At 39.8% G+C, this 18,106-nt stretch overlaps 1 protein-coding gene across 1 annotated transcript in view; it reads right to left on the bottom strand.

Moving 5' to 3' along the window:
- The window catches only part of mlphb (melanophilin b), a 46,891-nt gene extending 43,471 nt beyond the window's left edge, over positions 1-3,420 (bottom strand). The window contains exon 1 of the mRNA XM_028436669.1: positions 3,265-3,420. The gene's annotated coding sequence lies outside the window, so the exon portion shown is untranslated. The remainder of the gene's footprint in view (positions 1-3,264) is intronic.
- Between the last annotated feature and the right edge of the window lie 14,686 nt (positions 3,421-18,106).

The raw sequence follows: 18,106 nt of genomic DNA, 5'->3' as shown, positions 1-18,106 counted from the left end.
AAATTGCTTGTAAAATATTAAAATGTTGTCTACTGCCTTATACCTTCTACTTTCTCTTTTCCACAGGATACTTTCAAAATTAAGGAAACTTTTGCATATCCTTTGATTTTCTGCCACAGAAATCTTTATTCCAAGCGCTTCAAGCAGTAAGATCTTTGATATAATGAACATATTGTTTTTTGATAGGATTCTTTGAGAACAGATTGTGTGAGAGGTTGATCTGCGTGAGCCATCTATGTTTTTCCCATCAAATGTACATTTTAAATGTTTTTTTAGGACATTTGTTGGCAATGCAATTGCCCCAAACTACCAATCCCAATTTGCCCCACATAGATGTCTAACTATGGGATATACGCCTATGTGTCAGATCACAGAAGCTCTTTCTTATAAAGTCAACCTGATTGGCTGGTGAAATGTATTAATCCACGACAGGTTGTCCCACCTACTATAAGTAGAGTGGGCGGAGAATACTTTGGCATTCATTAAGCAAACCTCTTCTCACTCAGACTGTCCCAGCGAGACTGTCATTGCTTATGCACACCACACAGACACCTTTGGGCTCAAGAAAGGCAGAAAGAGAGCATGCGGCACTGTAACATATCCCCAGGGAAGTAGCATACTTCGTGGGGAGGATACATCGGGATGTGAACCAAACTCTCAGCCACACACGGCCCAGCAGGAAGGCATTGTTCAAGCACCCTTAACCTGTATTATCTGAGCTATCTGTTCAGAGCACATCAGAGCAGGCTTTTTCTTCCTGTTTGGGGACCAGAAAATACCTGGAGTAAGAGCCGCCCTGAGACAGTGCAGGATAAACAACAGAAATCGCCGTTTTGTTTAACATTGAGAGCATTTCCTCCTCCAGCCTATCTCCTCCCCTTGTGGGAGAGAGTGGATGCCTGCAGCGTCCCGTCCACTCATCCGCTGTGCAGTGACGCCCTCTAGCGGTTGAACTGTGCCAACATCCCCGAAAGGAGTGTTTTTTTTTTACGTTCGCTTTCCCAGTGTGACTGCGGAGACCCCACTGTCCCTTGCTCGGGGAGGAGGGGGTGAGGGTGGAAGGAAAAAGTGTTTAATTTGCTACGCCCCCAGCCTTTGGCTTGGGTGTGACAGCAGGGCACACTTCATTTCTGGTGAAATATGTGTGTGTGTGTCGGCGCCTTTTAGAGGGGCAACAGCCAAACCTCCATTGAAAACGTCCATTCCTCCTGCTCGCTGCCTTCAGGCCGAGCCATGGCAGCGGGGAGGTGGGAACGTGGGAGACCTTCAGGTGCACGTTCGAAGCAGAACAGGCGGAGCTGGAGAACATGGCAACATCCAGCTGCGTCATCGGAGAAGATGAGAGGAACGCATTTTTCAGGCCGCTCTCTTCCTTTTCCATACCTGGGTGTAGCTGGAGAGCGCGGAGCTCCCAGCTACAACACGGGGGAGAGAGGAGCGATCCGGTCGCTCTCTTTTCTTTCCTGACCTTGTGTTCTGCGCTCGGGGCACACCCGGAGCTGCAGCTGAGATCAGAGGAACGCATTTTTCAGGCTGCTCTCTTCCTTTTCCATACCTGGGTGTAGCTGGAGAGCATGAAGCTCTTAGCCGCGACACGGGAGGAGAGAGGAGCGATCCGGTCATTCACTTTTCTTCCCTGACCTGGATGCGCTGTGCTCGGGGCACACCCGGAGCTGCCGCTGAGGTCAAAGGCTTCCCGGACCGGCCGTGCAAAGACGGTGGGGTGGGCCGGAGCACAGACAGTTTATGCATCATCAAATCGCGAGTCCTGGGAAGCAACCTGCACGAACGCTCTTCTCTCTTGGCGCAGTGCAGTTGGCCTAATAGGCTGTGAGCCGGGGGCGAGGATTTCGAGTGCTCTGGCCTTAAGCGTCACCGCCTTGTAAGCCTTCTCAGTCAGGGCTGACTGGAGATGGGGTGCGCTGCAACTAGTGGCTCTACCAGAGGCAAGCAGAGCAGACCCAGGTTCTCCATCACCTCACGGCCCAGGAATGAGACACCGAGCTCTTCCTGCAGAAGGGGCGGTTTTTGCATGAACGCGCCATCCCTCCGAGCAGCTCCGGAAAGACCATGTCAGCCGTTCATGGAGGCGCTTTACCAAAAAACGGCACCGTGGCGGCAGGAGCCGGGGGCGTCAAGGGCTCGAGACACCCTGAGCAGACCTGGCTGTGCATCAGCCCCCCTGGTGTGTGGGGCTTTTCCCTCCATTCTAATCAATGAAGCCCCATTGACTTTGCTTTGTTTCAGTGGTAAATAGGAGTACAGTTGGACAAAATGTGTCATTTACCAACTGGAACTGGAGTATTCATCAACAGTTTTGATGGGTTCTTTACACTTTATACATTTGTATCGCAAACTAGGAAAGTTTCAATCATCACACCACAGATGAGGCCTTTTCCAATATTTCCCATGTTCCTGCTTCTTAATGCATTGGTTTAACAGAGTGACGTAACTCCATTCAAACTAATGGCACATGATAAATGACCCGTGTTAAAAAAAAAAAGAGGGAGCTGCTAAGGAATGTCAGGGATCATTACATATGTGCTTGTTTTCCACAATCCAAAGTCAAATTACTTGGGAGACTAATTCAATTTTGGCTCCTGCAAGTGGACACTAAAAACAGGCACAGAAAGGCAAGTCTCATCCGGATAAGTGAGTCCAAGATTGGGTTCATCTTAAGACCTGAAACATTGGTCATTACTTTAACAACTGTTACATTCTTTCACTGACTAGCCTAGCAGTGTACACAAATAAGGTTGTTGAACAACGGGTTGTAGCTTTTTAGCACTTGTAAAAAGCGCATTCCTAAACAAGCAGTTTATTGTAAATACATAATGGGAGTTAATGTTTTTAAACAGTTTAACAAAAATAGGTGATTTTAAAGTTATGCTTTAATGTTGTTTCTCCTCAGTGAACCGGTGCATTTGAAGTTTTCCTCTGTGTTTGCAAAGGGAAGGGTTTCCCTGATAAGAAGTGTGTAGAAATATGCACAATGGGTGAGGTTTGGCAGGTGCTAGACACCCTGCTTTTCATTTTTTTTTACTCAAAAAATACTTAACATTGGACACATTTTTTCATTCATTAACAAAATAGAAGACAAAAGTGTTTCTCTTTCTTAGTGCATCAAAATACTCCCCTGTTTTCCCCCACAAATATTGTATATACGGTATTTCTGAAAACAATGAGGTTGATGCGGTGACCTGTGTCAAATTTACGCCTTAACTTTACAAAAACAAAACAAGAAAACACTTGTCTTTGACTTACCGGTATCTTGGTGCTGGCTGGGTTTTCTCTGGTCAGTCTGTGCTCTGAGGCTCTACAGGCTCACTGCAGGACTAACTAAGTAGCAGACGGCCTCAATAATCACATGTCCAGTTAACCAGTAGTGAGAAGAAGAAGGCAGACAGCCTCTTCTCCGCCTTCTTTGACTTTACTTTAAAGGGTTGGACCCCCTTCCCACTCATCAAAACAGGTTACACTACAGGAATATAGTGTAGCTCTCAATGCCACATACAGGCACCTGATTATACAACATCAGCTGGGCTGGGATTCCACTTTTTGGATGGCCCAAAAGTGAAGTGAATTTGAGGCTACTGAGGGGGCAGCTGAGCTTCAGAGTCACATGTACTGACAGCAGAACTGTAGAGTTAAGGATTTACTTCGCAGCTACTAAATGATGGCTTCCCATGGTTAACTGAGTGATGCCTTTTAGTTGTTAACATTCTAAACTCTAATGTGATCCCTGGGGCAGCAAAAGAATGCAGTTATTTAGTTTGAAGGCTCCCAGAGACATACTGCACTTGTATTTTTACCAGCACAGTGGGTGGGTCAGCTCTTTTTACTAAAAGCAAATCTTTGCATAAGATTTAGTATAAGTTTAATTGACATTTAGGGTTTATAAAATAAAATCACCCAGACGTTGAATTGAAATGAACACATTTTTGTAAGAAGTATAATATTGCAGTATGTTAGTTTTGGTTAGCTCCTCTCCCTCAAATGCTAAGACTTGCTGTCATTCCCTTGCTCTATTGTGAATGTTGTTCAAAAGACTTGATTGGAGAACATGTGACATGCAGAAGTCTAATTTTCTTGTTTGTATAAGCACCGGACCTCGTCATCTTCCTGTGGATAGAATAAACATGAGCCTGGTCTTTGGAAAGTTTTCACTGCAATTCATTTCATATGTAGTTGTGTCACATGCGGGCGCTGCACAATCATTACATGACATTCTCAGTTATTTTTTGTAGAAAGAGATCCAAGTGTTTGTCACATTTTGCCTCCTCCGTCTCTGCCCTACAACACATCCACACCACCTCGTGACAGCACAATCCAGCCAGAAATGGACCCAGCATTGACAAACAGATCCTGGCTGTTTTTACTCCTTCGGTAAGAAGTGCACCAATTGCACCCCCTCACCTTATATATTATATATGGTACCTAGGGTAGCTTTCACATCTTATCGAAGATCTATTTTTTGGCTTCACTTCAACTGGGAGAATGGCTCCAACAGAATCCAGGAATAACATCTGAAGTCCAGAAGTGTGCAGTGCTAGGAACAGCTAAGACACTGCACAGAACCTTCACGCTTCCAGGCATATGGTTGAGGCCCCAAGCTAGGTGAGAGAGGGATTATTATACACTTCACATTCCAAATTAAAAAAAATTGGACTCGTGTCAGAAAGTAAAAAAAAAAAAAAGTAAGAAAATAAGTTAAATTCATGAATTGTATTGCATATTAGGGCTCTTTGGAACACTGAAAGCAATCTCAGACAGGTAAATATTATATCAATATTAATATCGTATTAAATAAAACCAGTTAAGAAGGATGTTACACATTTTTAAGCAGGCCACAGACTTCAAATCAAAAAGTGTCAAATAGTACAAGGCCCTAGACAAAGTTTGAAAACATTTGATATTACAGGAAAACTTAAGAGCGATCATCATTCTGTGATGAGATTTGTTGCTGACTAAGAAACCAGCTGCTAAAATGTCATTATAAACCAAAAACTGGTATTTTTTTCCCCGGCCACCCCTAACCAGTGCTCACAGGCAGAATTGGTGCCAGTGTTCCTAAAATACATAAAGATCAATTTTCAAACAGTCCTGTTTACTAATGAATGCCATACAACTCTGGATGTTCCAGATGGTTAGAGCAGAAGTTCAGAGGTAGATGGAGCGTGACCAACCGACAGCCGCCCCCATGAGGAGACACACCAACGGCATGCACCTGATGTAGTTCAGCAAAGAGTGCCACCCATTGGCCTGCAGACAGCAAGACAGCCCTACCAGTTGACCCATAGCGCCGGAGCAGTGAGTGCCATCACCCAGCAGACAGCACCATCCCGAGGGCCCACGCAACCCAGCCCCAGCGCAGACGCCAGCACCCCCAGCGCGCCCACTCCCCACCCCCCGGACCAACACACCGTGGTGACTACCCCAAGAACACCAGGAGACAAGACCAGCACCAATCCGCACCAGAAGGGAAGAGGTACCCACACTTACTTGTTTTCCGAAAACGTGAAATGTGACTTAGGCAACTATGCTATTAGGCTAACGATTGGCTTTTTATTGGATGCTTTTCAGTGTTAATATTAACCCAAGTTGTAAACTGATCTGTTTTGTTTCATTTCAGGTTAGTTTGAGATTTTAGGCTTTTGTTTGTATATGATTTGTTTATATAATTTATTATCTGCAATTTCAGTCACCCTTTCGATATATTGAATCATGCTGGATGGAGGAAATTTCTGCATTGTAACTGAAGCATAGATGTGAGGTGAGCGTGGAATAGAAAGTAATTTTCCATTTACAAAGTGTTCTTTGTGCTCTTACTCACCAGCAGTTTCATGGGAATCCCCATTTTGAAACTTTGGAACCTAAATGTTTCCTTTTGCACATCCAGCTGGGGATTGCTGCCAGGGCATTTTTGTTCCCATTTGAACCTAGAACAAAATTTGCTTCAGAAAGCACTTTCGCTCTTAAACTCAAATATTCCTTTTGATACAGAGAAAAATTACAACAACCGGTTCATTTTCAATTTATATTTCTCTTTTTTGGTTTTCGGGCAGTATTCAGAGAATCCAAGAAAACTGATCAAAAAGGCTTTACAGGATAGAAACTGTAGAAAGGGAATAAAGAAATTTTCCACAAGCAAAGATTTTTGAAGTCATTAATTCCAGGAGCATGATGGGTAGGGTGGGTGGGTGGGTGGGGGGGGGGGTGAATTATTTAATTCCTTTACTTCTAAAGTAATTAAATTGTCTGTGTTGCTCTTCAATCCTTGTTCACCTTTGTTATTTCAGTAATGCAGACTCTGCACTGATCCGTGGCGGTGAAGAGGTAGCTAAGCCAAAAGGCAAAGCTCTCGATTTACCGATTGATCCTTGTTCAACTATGGTTATGAGCTTTGGATCATGACCAAAAAAACAAGATCATGGGTACAAGTGGCCGAAATGAGCTTCCTCATTGTGACCTTCCCTGCTTAAGAAGCTGCTCACGACTCAACCTACAAACAGATCCCCATGACCTTGTACAGGATAAAGCAAGTACACAAAATTAATAAATACATTACTAAACTTTTGTTTACTGTATGCAATGTCAGCATTGATTACATTACCAAACTGAAAAAAGGGTGCTGAAGACTAAAACTTGTTACTCTATGAGATGACAAAATATGTCATTGTTGAGTGCTCTAAACTGGTCAGCTCATACTTGGCTCAAGAGGTACATCGACATAAAATGATGTGTCACTTTGAATTTTCAATATCTTTTGAAATATTCTCTGATACATTTGAAAGCTGAAGTTGAACTACAAACACAAGTTAAAACAGCTTTCCAAGCACCTGTTCTTTGTTACATTCAGTGTAATATGAGATTACAGATGCATTTGAAGCAGTGCTGGCCCTATAGCCTCTTTGGCGCCATTGGCGAAATTTTCTTTTGGTGCCTCCGGGCCCTTATATGGCAGTTTTTTTTATACGAAGTAATTGATATTTACATTATGAATTGTATTAATTAATTGTACATTGTACATCAGATAGTGGAGCCCAGAGCTCACAGTAAACATGGTGATGCTGCGTTTAGTTGTTATGCTGCAAAGAAGTGGAACAAACTGCCAGCAGAGCTGAAGTCAGCATCTAATGTGAACATTTTTAAATCAAAGTTAAAGGCACTTTTTTTCTCTACTGCATATGATTGAGAGAGAAATTTTTGGTCATGTTGTTGATGTCATGTGTTTGTTGATGATTTTACTGATGATTTTAATTGATTTTACTGATGATTTTAATTGATTTTACTGATGATTTTAAATGTTCTTATTGATTTTAAACAATTGAATTTTTTATCATGTAAAGCACATTGAGTTGCCTTGAGTATGAAATGCACTATACAAATAAATTTGCCTTGCCTTGCCTTAAGGTCATTCTTATTGCATAAAACACAAACTGTGAACATTTGCATAAAAACACATAATTATCTTAAAATGACATTAAACTACAATGAAATAAATTAATAGACCGCTGTTGCCATGCAATCAATGCTTTTTGTTCAGCTAGTATTTTATCTTTTATTTTTGCATGGCCGCCCGGCTAGCTTATTTGATAATGCATGGCTTGAGCACAATTAATTAGTCAATGATAGTCTTAAAACACTGGTTTATCTCTGGCTTTTCCACGGCTTTTTTTTTTCTGTTTTTTTCTTCTGTGGGCACCAGATAATTTGTTTGGTCGTTTAGGCATGACGCCACTTGCTGCACGCACGCATCACACAGGCCATTAACACAGTAAACAACTCGACCCGAGCCGCATGGGTCACGCCTTGGCCAACCGTTCACAGGTGTCAATCAATTTGAGGGGGCGGGTGGGTATTATGTTTAGTATGCTAATAATATCATCGCTTTGGTTGTGTAATTGTTTTTTTTTTTTTTCTCGCTCAGCCAGTTTGGTATCCCTGGCTGTATAGTGCCCATGGAATTTGCCTCTATTTCCCAAATAACGGGCAGGCCCTGATTTGAAAAACAAAACCTTCAAAGTTGAACTCACTTCGTGCTAATACTGAAGCATTTGCTGTGCCTATAACATTATGTAAGAGCTGCTCTGTGGAGTGAACCTGTAAAGTCTCAACCATTTTCTGTTCTTTTCCCAATTGCACTGAACACATGGAATTACATGGATTTGCCTTTCTCATGACTACAAGCTACATGATGTTAGATAGACTTGCACACTACATGTTGTGAATGCTTTTTAAAACATCCTTCTTTTGACTGTTTACTTGATCCTGTTGAGAACAGCAGGCTCGCTTCATATAAAATGAATGACCAATGTGAACAACCGTAAAAACAACAAAAAAGGGCATCTTTTTCTGCATTGCCTGTGCGATGAGAACATTTTTGGACACACTGCATATTTGAGCTTTAATAAGTTTCATACGTTTGTTATTGGTTTGCTGCTTAATCAGTATATATAAAAAAACTGTACAGAAAACTATATTGTCAAATTTTTAAAGTGAGAAAGAAACCTATTATTCAGGGAACACCTCTCATGGTAACTTTGCACATGGAGTAGGTTAACTGAGTCACCTCCTGACCATCCACAGCTTTGACTAACTTTTTCAGAATTGAAGACCACACAACCCACCAGAGCTCAGATACGAATTTTAATTAATGACCTTATACAAATGTAAAATTTTGTGCAGTAGCCATGGCTACTTGCTACACTTATAATACCTTCCAGCTGTCTCATAAAGACAACTTATTGAGAGTTCAATGGTGGCCATTGTTTGGAAAGCTGGTGAGTCAGAAGGGATGGGATTGGTGTTGGACTGTATAGTAGCACTTGGCAGAGCAATAGGGAGATGTGACACATCAGAGGCAGCTTTCAGTAAGCAACAGTAAAGAGTAGGAAAGACTTGTCTCAGTTGTAGGAACAAGTAGGAGCCAGAAGGGTGAAGAACTGAGTCACAGCTCAATATAACAATATTTACCTTTGAATTGAGGACTGCAATATTAACCACAAACAATTTGTGGCAACATTTGATGAGGACCTAAGTAATACAGAGTAAAAGTTTTTGAAATTTAAAAGAAGGATCCCAGTATAAAACTCTGGGTGGTGTGGGTGTGGTTGGATACTTCATCGTTGACATTTAATAAGAGCAGCGGTCAGTAATGGGTAAAAGTGAAAATGATTATTCTACAATATTAATAGCAATATTTGTGAATCATGTGACAATACAGCTTTTAGTGAACTCAAAGCATGAATTAGTTTATTTAATAAAAACAGTCCTTTGTGCTAAGCAGAACACACCATAAATTAAAAGCAGACAAGGGGCATATAAATATATATTTTGGCTTCACTTTCGCTGTTGAAGCTGCTCTGGTTTACAAATATGCAATCATTTACTGTAGTTAAGAGGGTTAATGTAGGTTAAAGCTTGGTGAATGTTTTACATGGTATCCATCCCATAAATTAAGCTGTTGTATAAATACAGTGCCAACCACACTTCTGTTGCTTCTTTGGCATCATTAAATATGTTTCCTTCTTACTGTAAAAAAGCATAACAATCTCAATAAAACATATTCTAGATATGCCCATTATGAAAGAACAAAGAGTTTAAAAACAAGCCTGAAACCATGCACTGATGTAGATGATTTTTTGCTGTTTTTTTATAAAGTGCTCTTTTTCTGGAAATAGTTACATCCAGTTACATTGTGAATGTATACAGAGTTGCTTTGAGCCCTTGACATGGACCTATTTGGGCTCATTACACAGCTTGAACTAATCAAAGTACAAGGCCTCCTTATCCCATAATTTCCTTGTATGCTGGCCCTCAGTTTATCTGCTGTCTGAAACAAGCCAATTTACCTGCGGTCTGCTAAAGACCACCCTCTCTGCATTAGTCATGTTTCTAGACAGCCAAACCCTCAAACACTGTGTGAGGATTTTAAAGGAAGACCCAAAGTACACAAGTATGGGCTGAGTTTTGTGCCACTAGAAACTGAATTTGAATAGTTGGTATTGAATTTGAAAATAACAACTTGAAATGTAATGTTTTGAACAGTGTTGGGCGGTAACACGTTACAAGCAAGCCCCAACGTCACTTTTGACAGTAACTAGTACTGTAATGCAATATATTTCGAAAGAAATAACGCCGTTACCGTTACAATACGGTGCGTTTGTCCGTTACTTTGCTAGCTGCAGTGTACTTCCTGTTTACAGAAACACATTGTCGTGTTTCTGTTTACATCATGTGCGCCAATCATGGCGAGTCAATGCGAGAGCAGGACGTGCTTCTCAGAGTGGAAATATGCGCATTATTTTTGTCTCCAAAAGATGCATCAGTGAAGCTAAGCTAACGCTGCGACTGGATTTTAACAGACTGTGACTGTTATCCAGGGACAGGTCAGCCAAACTATTGCACGGTATGTTGATGTAAATGTTTAGCATTGTGTAGCTGAGAAAAATGCTGTGAATTAGTTCTTTCACATTTATTTTTATAAGCATTTTCAACAGCAGAATGTGCACCTGGAATATGCACAGCTTACTTAACATTACTGTGCTAAGGCTGAAAAATTACTGTTTTAATTTTGGAACGGCTGTTTTGTGCTTTATATGCACATCAATTATGCTTGTTTTATAGCAGTTGATCAACAGTGGATTATTATATTATTACTGCACTAATATGAAGTTGTATGGACACAAATGACCCAAAATAAATAATACATCCTTTAATTCTAAGTAACTCAAAAGTTACTTTTTCCAGTAACGCATTACTTTTTGGTGAAAGTAATCAAAATAGTAACTGAGTTACTTTGTGAATGAAGTAACTAGTAACGGTAACTAGTTACTTTTTTTCAGTAACTAGCACAACACTGGTTTTGAAACTGAATTAGTGACTTGAAATTTCATTTTTCCTGTTGAAAAAAATAATAATCTTAGTACATTCCAAAAATTCAATAAATTTCTGTTTCTCAAATTCAGATTCAGATACAGAGACAGACTTCCAGTCCGCTAGGTTGAGCAATCAATCACTGATTCATGGAACTCCTGTTTATGTCTACAAAAACTCCTTTACGGCCGTTGAGGGTGTGACCACAGAAATATATAATAAAGACATTTATTACCTATATCTATATAGCCCTGAAAGAACTTCAGTCTAGTCAATTTGCATGGAAGTTATGTTGAGACTTTGTTAATAGGCGGGTTCCCAAATGCAATTTGCACATGTGCCGCGAACCTTTGACGCAGGATCTACTAGACAGAACTACATGAATCCCATTCGCAACCCTCTCTGAAAGAAGCTAAAGAATGAAGAGGATTAAGGATTTTTCATTTATAAATACAACACCATTCAAATAAGGTGAGTGTCTGACGCAATGTAAGTTGCTTTTCTGCTTGTGTCGCATTGAGTTTGTGCATAATTTACGCGTTTCTTTCCTTGTTGTGTTACAGAAGAATGGCACGCTTAGGCATTGGAGCCATTTCAGTTCAACACACATTTTCAAGTGAACTAGACCAGTGATTCCCAATATTTTTGTGCCCAAGGCACACCAAAGGATAAGTAAAAATCTGAAGGCACAGCTATTGTGCAAAATAGCCTTTATAACACTTGTTATCACTCATATCATGTACAATATCACGGGCGAACGTACAAGAAGGCGCTCAATTTTCCCTCTCGCTGTTTCTCGATTTTAATGTTGTCTCACAACCTTTGTCACAGTCTTATAATCCCCGCCTGTGCAACCACAGGAACAGCAAAAGTTTGCGTTCTTTTTTTAAAATTTTTTTTAAGAATTGTTTTTAGGTATAAAGTTTGCTTCTGTATTATGAAATTAGTGCATATGAAGTAGTAAATTAAAATAGAATTATTTTTGTGTAGTTGTATATTGCAATAAAAATGTATGTGTCAAGTGTCTTCCCACACTTGCAAAAGGAAGAACTTGACCAGACTCAGGATTTTACTCGTTGAATGGAAAGAAAGGTGAAAAGGTGAAAGGTGAAAAAACTTTGAACACAAAACACAATGCAAATAAGTTCATAATTTTCATCAAATAAGGTAAGTAAACACAATTTCAGGTAAGTACATCTAATTTGGTAAAAGTATATTTGAAACTTTTTAAAATGAAATCAATGCAGGTAAGTAATATGTAAAATTAGGCATTAACCAAAGGTTTACTTTTAACCTGAAACCTTTTTCTTTCTTTATATCAAACTAGTACGGTGGCGGTTGGAAGTATGTTTTCATATAGTGTGAGCTTATGTACAGTTGTCAATTATGGCCTAATGAGTAGGTGTTTGAAGGTTGGATGTACAAAGAGGTGTACATACTCTGTACTCTGTAGTGTTATAAAGAGGTATATTTGTGGGTGCAAAATATAATGTGTGTGATTTCCCTGGTTTAATTCTATGAGAGATGTGCATGAAAAATGTGTTTGTTTTTTTAACTTCATTTTATATTTTGTTTGGTGTATTTTTCTGTAATGTATGTTTTTTGGAGTCATTATGTGTATTTTTGTATCTTTCAGTTGTGTTTTTGTGCATTTTTTGTATCTTTTAGTTGTGTTTTTGTGCATTTTTTGTATAATCATAGTCATTTTGTGTATTTTTGTTTCTTTTTTAGTGAAGTTTTGTACATTTCTGGATTGTATGTTTTTTTGGATCATTTTGTGTGTTTTTGGAGCCTTTTGGTATATTTTTGTGCATTTCTGTTGTTGTTTTCTGTACTTTTTGAATAAATATTGTTTTTGTTTTATTTTACTCAGTTAGTATACAGTATTTTTTATTCTAAATGCTGTGTGTGTGTGTGTGTGTGTGTGTAGGTGTGTGTGTGTGTGAGACTCGCTCCTGGTTGCCATGTGGGACTCTCTCCATTTCCTCCGTTAGTTCCCTCACACACCACAATGTTGTTGAGTGAAAAAAAGATGGACCCGGAAGTACCACAAAAAAAAAAACGTTTTGCAACACCAAATAAGTCGCAACTCTCTCTCTAAATAGCTCTGTGTGCTTTCAGTATGTACATCCAGGCACTCTCACACACCTACACGCATCAGCGGTGTGTGTTTACATTATAGCTGCTAGCATCTTAACACGTAGAATAATATAAGAAGAAACACTCACCTTGCGCAGAACAAACAATAATGATTGTGGAGCTGTGTTGTGGACCCATCCACTCACAAAAAAGTTACATTCCTCTGTCTAAGAACCAGATAGTTTGTGATATGGTCGGCTATTGGCCGTCAGCACAGCCGCCGCCCACAGTAATGGAGACGGAGGAGGAAGTAGAGTCCGTGACCCGTGACTTAAAGGAAGTTTGGGATCACAGGAATCATTTTAAATAACCATGAAATATTAACTTGAATAACTTTTAGCAGTACAAAATAGTTTTTAATATTGACCTTCTTTTTTAAACCCAAACATACTGCGACACAGTGACATTATGACCCAGTGACCCGGAATCGGAAGTTGCACGCTCAATACTGCGCTCATTACAGAGAGTGCCGTAATCTTAAAATGAAGGTTTTGAAAGTTATGCAACACCAAATTACTCCAACAAAACGGATGCACACACTTGTGGTATGTGGAAGCCGTCGACTAAGTTTCAGGTCAAACTCATATCATGTCGGGGAGATATTCGCACGTAGACCTTATTTGCTTTATAGATAGATAGATAGATATTACAATTTCAATTTTAACTGAACAGTTTCTCAACAGAAATACTTTTATATTATACTATTATCAATTCAATATTTTCCCTCTGAATTTTTTTAAAGAGAAATTTGCTATATTTTAAATATTAACTTATTTTAGCCCATAAATACATAAAAAAGGTTTTAAGCAAATTTCTATTTTCCTCTTCTCACATAAACAACTTAATTAACTCAGCAAATTAATTGAGCAAATTAATTATATAATGATGAGTTCACATTTTTACAGTCCAGTCATTATGAGCTCACTAGTAGCCCTTCTGTTAGTTTCAGTCCTTTTTCCATGCATATTGTGCAGTGCACGTTTCAGGGCTTCTCAGCTCTGTTGCGTACAGCCGTTTATAGGATGAATTTCTCATCACTGTGAATGCGCTCACCTATTGAGGTGCACCGTGGAGAATTATGCGTGCACACAGAGCAGTGTGCATGGCTGTACGCATACGGAGCAGTATTAAAGCCGGTGTGCGTCGCGAGGTGCGCGCGCCAAAAATGACGTCACCGCGCATCCCGCGCTTGGAGCACTCAGTCAGGACGCTGCTACAGTATGATTGCTACAAAATCCCACGGCACACCTGGACTTCCCTCACGGCACACCAGTGTTCCGCGGCACAACGTTTGGGAAACACTGGGCTAGATGATAAAACAGAGAAATGTGAAAATGTTGTCTGTAATTGATCATCACAGAAGTTATACTTGGTCCAACTTACTGTTTAACATGCTAGAATCTGTGCTACGTACAGAGCTACACAGTGTGTTTGTGAGCTAATGATGCTAATGATGGTGAACAGCTATAGTATAACAGTGTTTATTACACACGTACTGTGAGGATATTTTGTGTCCAGACACATAATTATACATTTCTAGTTTAAATAGTCTTACAGTTAAAAAGCAGTTAGCTTTGTTCACTAAATTCCTGGAAACCATCCATCTACAATCATACAGTTTGTCTTTGGGCTTCACTCTCAAAGTTATACATGTTGTACAAATGTTTAGGAGGAATTAAATGCATGCCTTTATTATCTTTTTCATTTTAGATGTCATTGATCCACTGACGCAGAGGATGAATGCTGTAACTTCCAGTGGGAGAAGTGCTCTCACAGATGTGTGATACACAATGCATGGACCAATGTTTACTATCAGCCTGTTGTTCCTTTAAACAAACTACTTTCTCATCTGCTTTGCTTCAGTTAATTTGGGGCTAACATTATTGAATTGATTATCACTTAAATTTGACATTTTTATGAGGTTTGCCTCCGATTGGAGAGTTTGTCACTTGGTACCAGCGACAACTGCTGAGATACAAGAATAAAAATTTACAGATTGTATTTGACAAAAGTGTTCCAAAATTCCCGTGTACAGAGACAGCCAATAGAATGTCCCGGTTTGATGAGCCACGCATACGAATGTTAATACAGACACACAGATTGGACCACACACAATCAACTTTGTTTATAAATCCTAATTCTACACACACGGATTGAAACACGCACACACAGATCAAGGTAATGACACACGGATTAAAACACGCACACACATATAGATCTATGTACAGACACACGGATTGTATTACACACATACAAATGGTTTTGTTGTAATAATGGTCCCATAATTTATCTTATGCCAACTCATCTTTCCCCACGATTGTTGATACAAAAAAAACAGGTCCAGCCTCCCACCATAATATAAGGAGTTTGAGTAGATTTGCGGGGTTCCTCTCCTGTCTAAGGGCGCTACCTCATAATCGACGTTACCCACCCTCCATGTGACCACAAAGGGTTCTTGCCTAGTAGTCCGTAGTTAGATGTAGGGAGTACAGTTATACAGGCACTGCTGATGCTGCTGGGTCTGAGGCAAATTCTTACATGATAATTTTTTACCCAATGTATGCAGTTTTGCTCTCACGTCCAACACACACTGAACTTCATTTTTATTGGAGCACAGAGCTTCCTCCGAGTTTCCCTTTAACAGATGAAACCCCCTGTTGCATCCTGCCTTCCAATAAATCCAAAAAAGGGAAAACCCATTGGAGGCTTCAGTCCCTCCTACACTGTTGTTGGTTCCAATTACATTTGATTCTAGAGTCTTATATAAAAACACACAAAAAGGATTTAAAACCCAAGAAACTCTGAGAGTCAGGGGCAGAGCTTACTATGAAGAAAACCAGGCACATACCTGGAGCCCCAATGTCCCTTGGGGCCCCATAACAGGCCCCTTATCTTTGTATTTGTGGTTATTTGCATGGTTTTATATACATAATCCCTTAAAAAATAGCACCGAAGTGCCTAAATCTATCAAAATCTCACATTTTGACAGTCTAGCTGATTCCCCCACCCCCCTCAGTGGGAACTACATGGACTATTCAATGATGCGTGGCGCTCCTCATTGCTCTGCGTCGAAGTGTTTTGAGTGGTGTTTGTAGCGGGAAAAGAAATATAGTAGCAACATTGAAGCGAAGTTATGAAGGCAGTAGCCAAAAGAAAAAAAAGAGGCAAAAGAAACAAGTGTTATCTTAAACTCCCGAAGTTATCTTCCTTTTTCACTGCCACCTCGGCGGAATTAGGTGCTGATATTAGACAATAGCTGAGCAGCCTTCCACACCATCTGTTCCTCTCACTGATCTCCAGCCTCTGACTTTGGTGCTGCAGCCACAGTGACTGTTACGAGTATGTTACCTTCATCATTTCCTTCAGGAGAGGTTGATGAGATGACGTTAAAAGTAATAAAATACAATGAATCTGAGAAAGGGAGACAAACACACATGCAGAGGATATAAAAACAAGAGAAGAGGGTGTGGGGGGAATTGAATCAACAAAAAGAAAATAACAAATAACGTGAAAGAAGCACATACGATAGATGAAGACAAAACTGAGAGAGAGGAAAGATTAAGACAAACAATCAAAACACACGTGAAAACAAGCAGAGATGAAGAAAAAATAGAGATAGATCTGAACATAAGCAAAACACAGAAGACTAACGAACAGAGAATATTAACTCTGCACTGAGGAGAAATGAAGACAAGAAAGCATGTATAGAGAGAAAGAGCAAAAGATGAGAAATAAAGGCAAGAGACAGCAAATATAAGGACAAAGAAAAAGAAAGCAGGTGAAGAGATGAACACAAAAGACAGTACGCACAAGAGAGGAGGATAAATACCCAGTAAGATAGGTGAAACATGGTAAGACTAAAGAGCAAGAGAAGTAGGAGTAAAGAAAAAATAAACATTTTTAACATTATGTCATCTTTGTACGTAATCCTCTCGCTCCAGTTATTCTAACTGGTTTACGAGGCCACAATCAATCCACTGTAACCTGCTACAGCATACTGTAAAACAATTATGACTTGTTATTTTAAACTGTCAGTTCATTATATTTCTCAATTGATCTTTTTGTCTTGTGCGATGTCCTCATCGCAGCTGGAAGAATACAGTGACGATCACTATCATATCTCTGCAAAACCAAGGTGAATGATTAGGTTTTTAAAACACTGTATAATAGTCAGTCAGATGTTGGAAGGAGGGGTGCGAGGGGCCCCCAAATGGCTAAGTTTGCCTCTGCTGAGAGGAAACACTCATGAACAGTTGTTGGGCAGTAAATGTTTGGCTCATGATCCTGGAGGACTAGTCATACTGGGACAGCTTAATTTCAGAGATCTTGATTCAGATTTGACCAGGTATGATTGTTCAAAACCACACACAGTTTCTAAACAGATGAGCTTGACTGTTTTCGTGCTACCTGTGGGAAGAATGAACAGAAATGATTCTGTGCATTCTGGTTGAAATGCTCCTTTTTTTACTGTCCACTTTTCTTTATTTTCTGAGAGTCATTTGTTTTTGGGACGGCATAACTTGCATGCAATTGGTTTGGCCGTTTCCTTGTTGGCTATTTCACTACCATAAAGACTGTAATATGCTGCACTTGCTAAAAATAGAAGTGTTCCATTAGGATTTTATTATTATCCCTTTTTTTATCTGTTGGTCCAGGTCCGCATGGGGGGTCTTGTGGGTCTGAACATGGACTGCATTCCACATGTTGGTGATCTCTGGTGTAGACTGTTAAAAGATTTCATGATGAGGACAACCATATATCAGCTATGTGGTTCTAGTTTGGCAGGAATTGTCAGTCTGGCAGTGGTACTTTAAGTTTTTGCATTTTAAAAAGGAAAAGTCTTTATTGTTTATTTCCTTTTAGATATTCTGTTTTAAAATCCAAGTTTAAAGGTACAGAGTTCAAATTAAAATACTTTTTAATTCAATAAATATGATAATACAATTTTTTTTTCTTCTTCCCTCTCATTGTTTCGATATTGTGTATTGATTGTGAACTTAGCGTCTCATCCCACCCCTAGTATTGACAATTCCATCAGACTTTAGCCAAAGTGCATGAAGTTTTATATTTTTACATGCATTATATAATC

Source organism: Gouania willdenowi, chromosome 21 (genome assembly GCF_900634775.1).
Source record: "Gouania willdenowi chromosome 21, fGouWil2.1, whole genome shotgun sequence".
In the NCBI taxonomy this organism is placed as follows: Eukaryota; Metazoa; Chordata; class Actinopteri; order Blenniiformes; family Gobiesocidae; genus Gouania; species Gouania willdenowi.
Note: the sequence above shows the minus strand (reverse complement) of the source record. Positions and strands in the feature narration are given on the sequence as shown.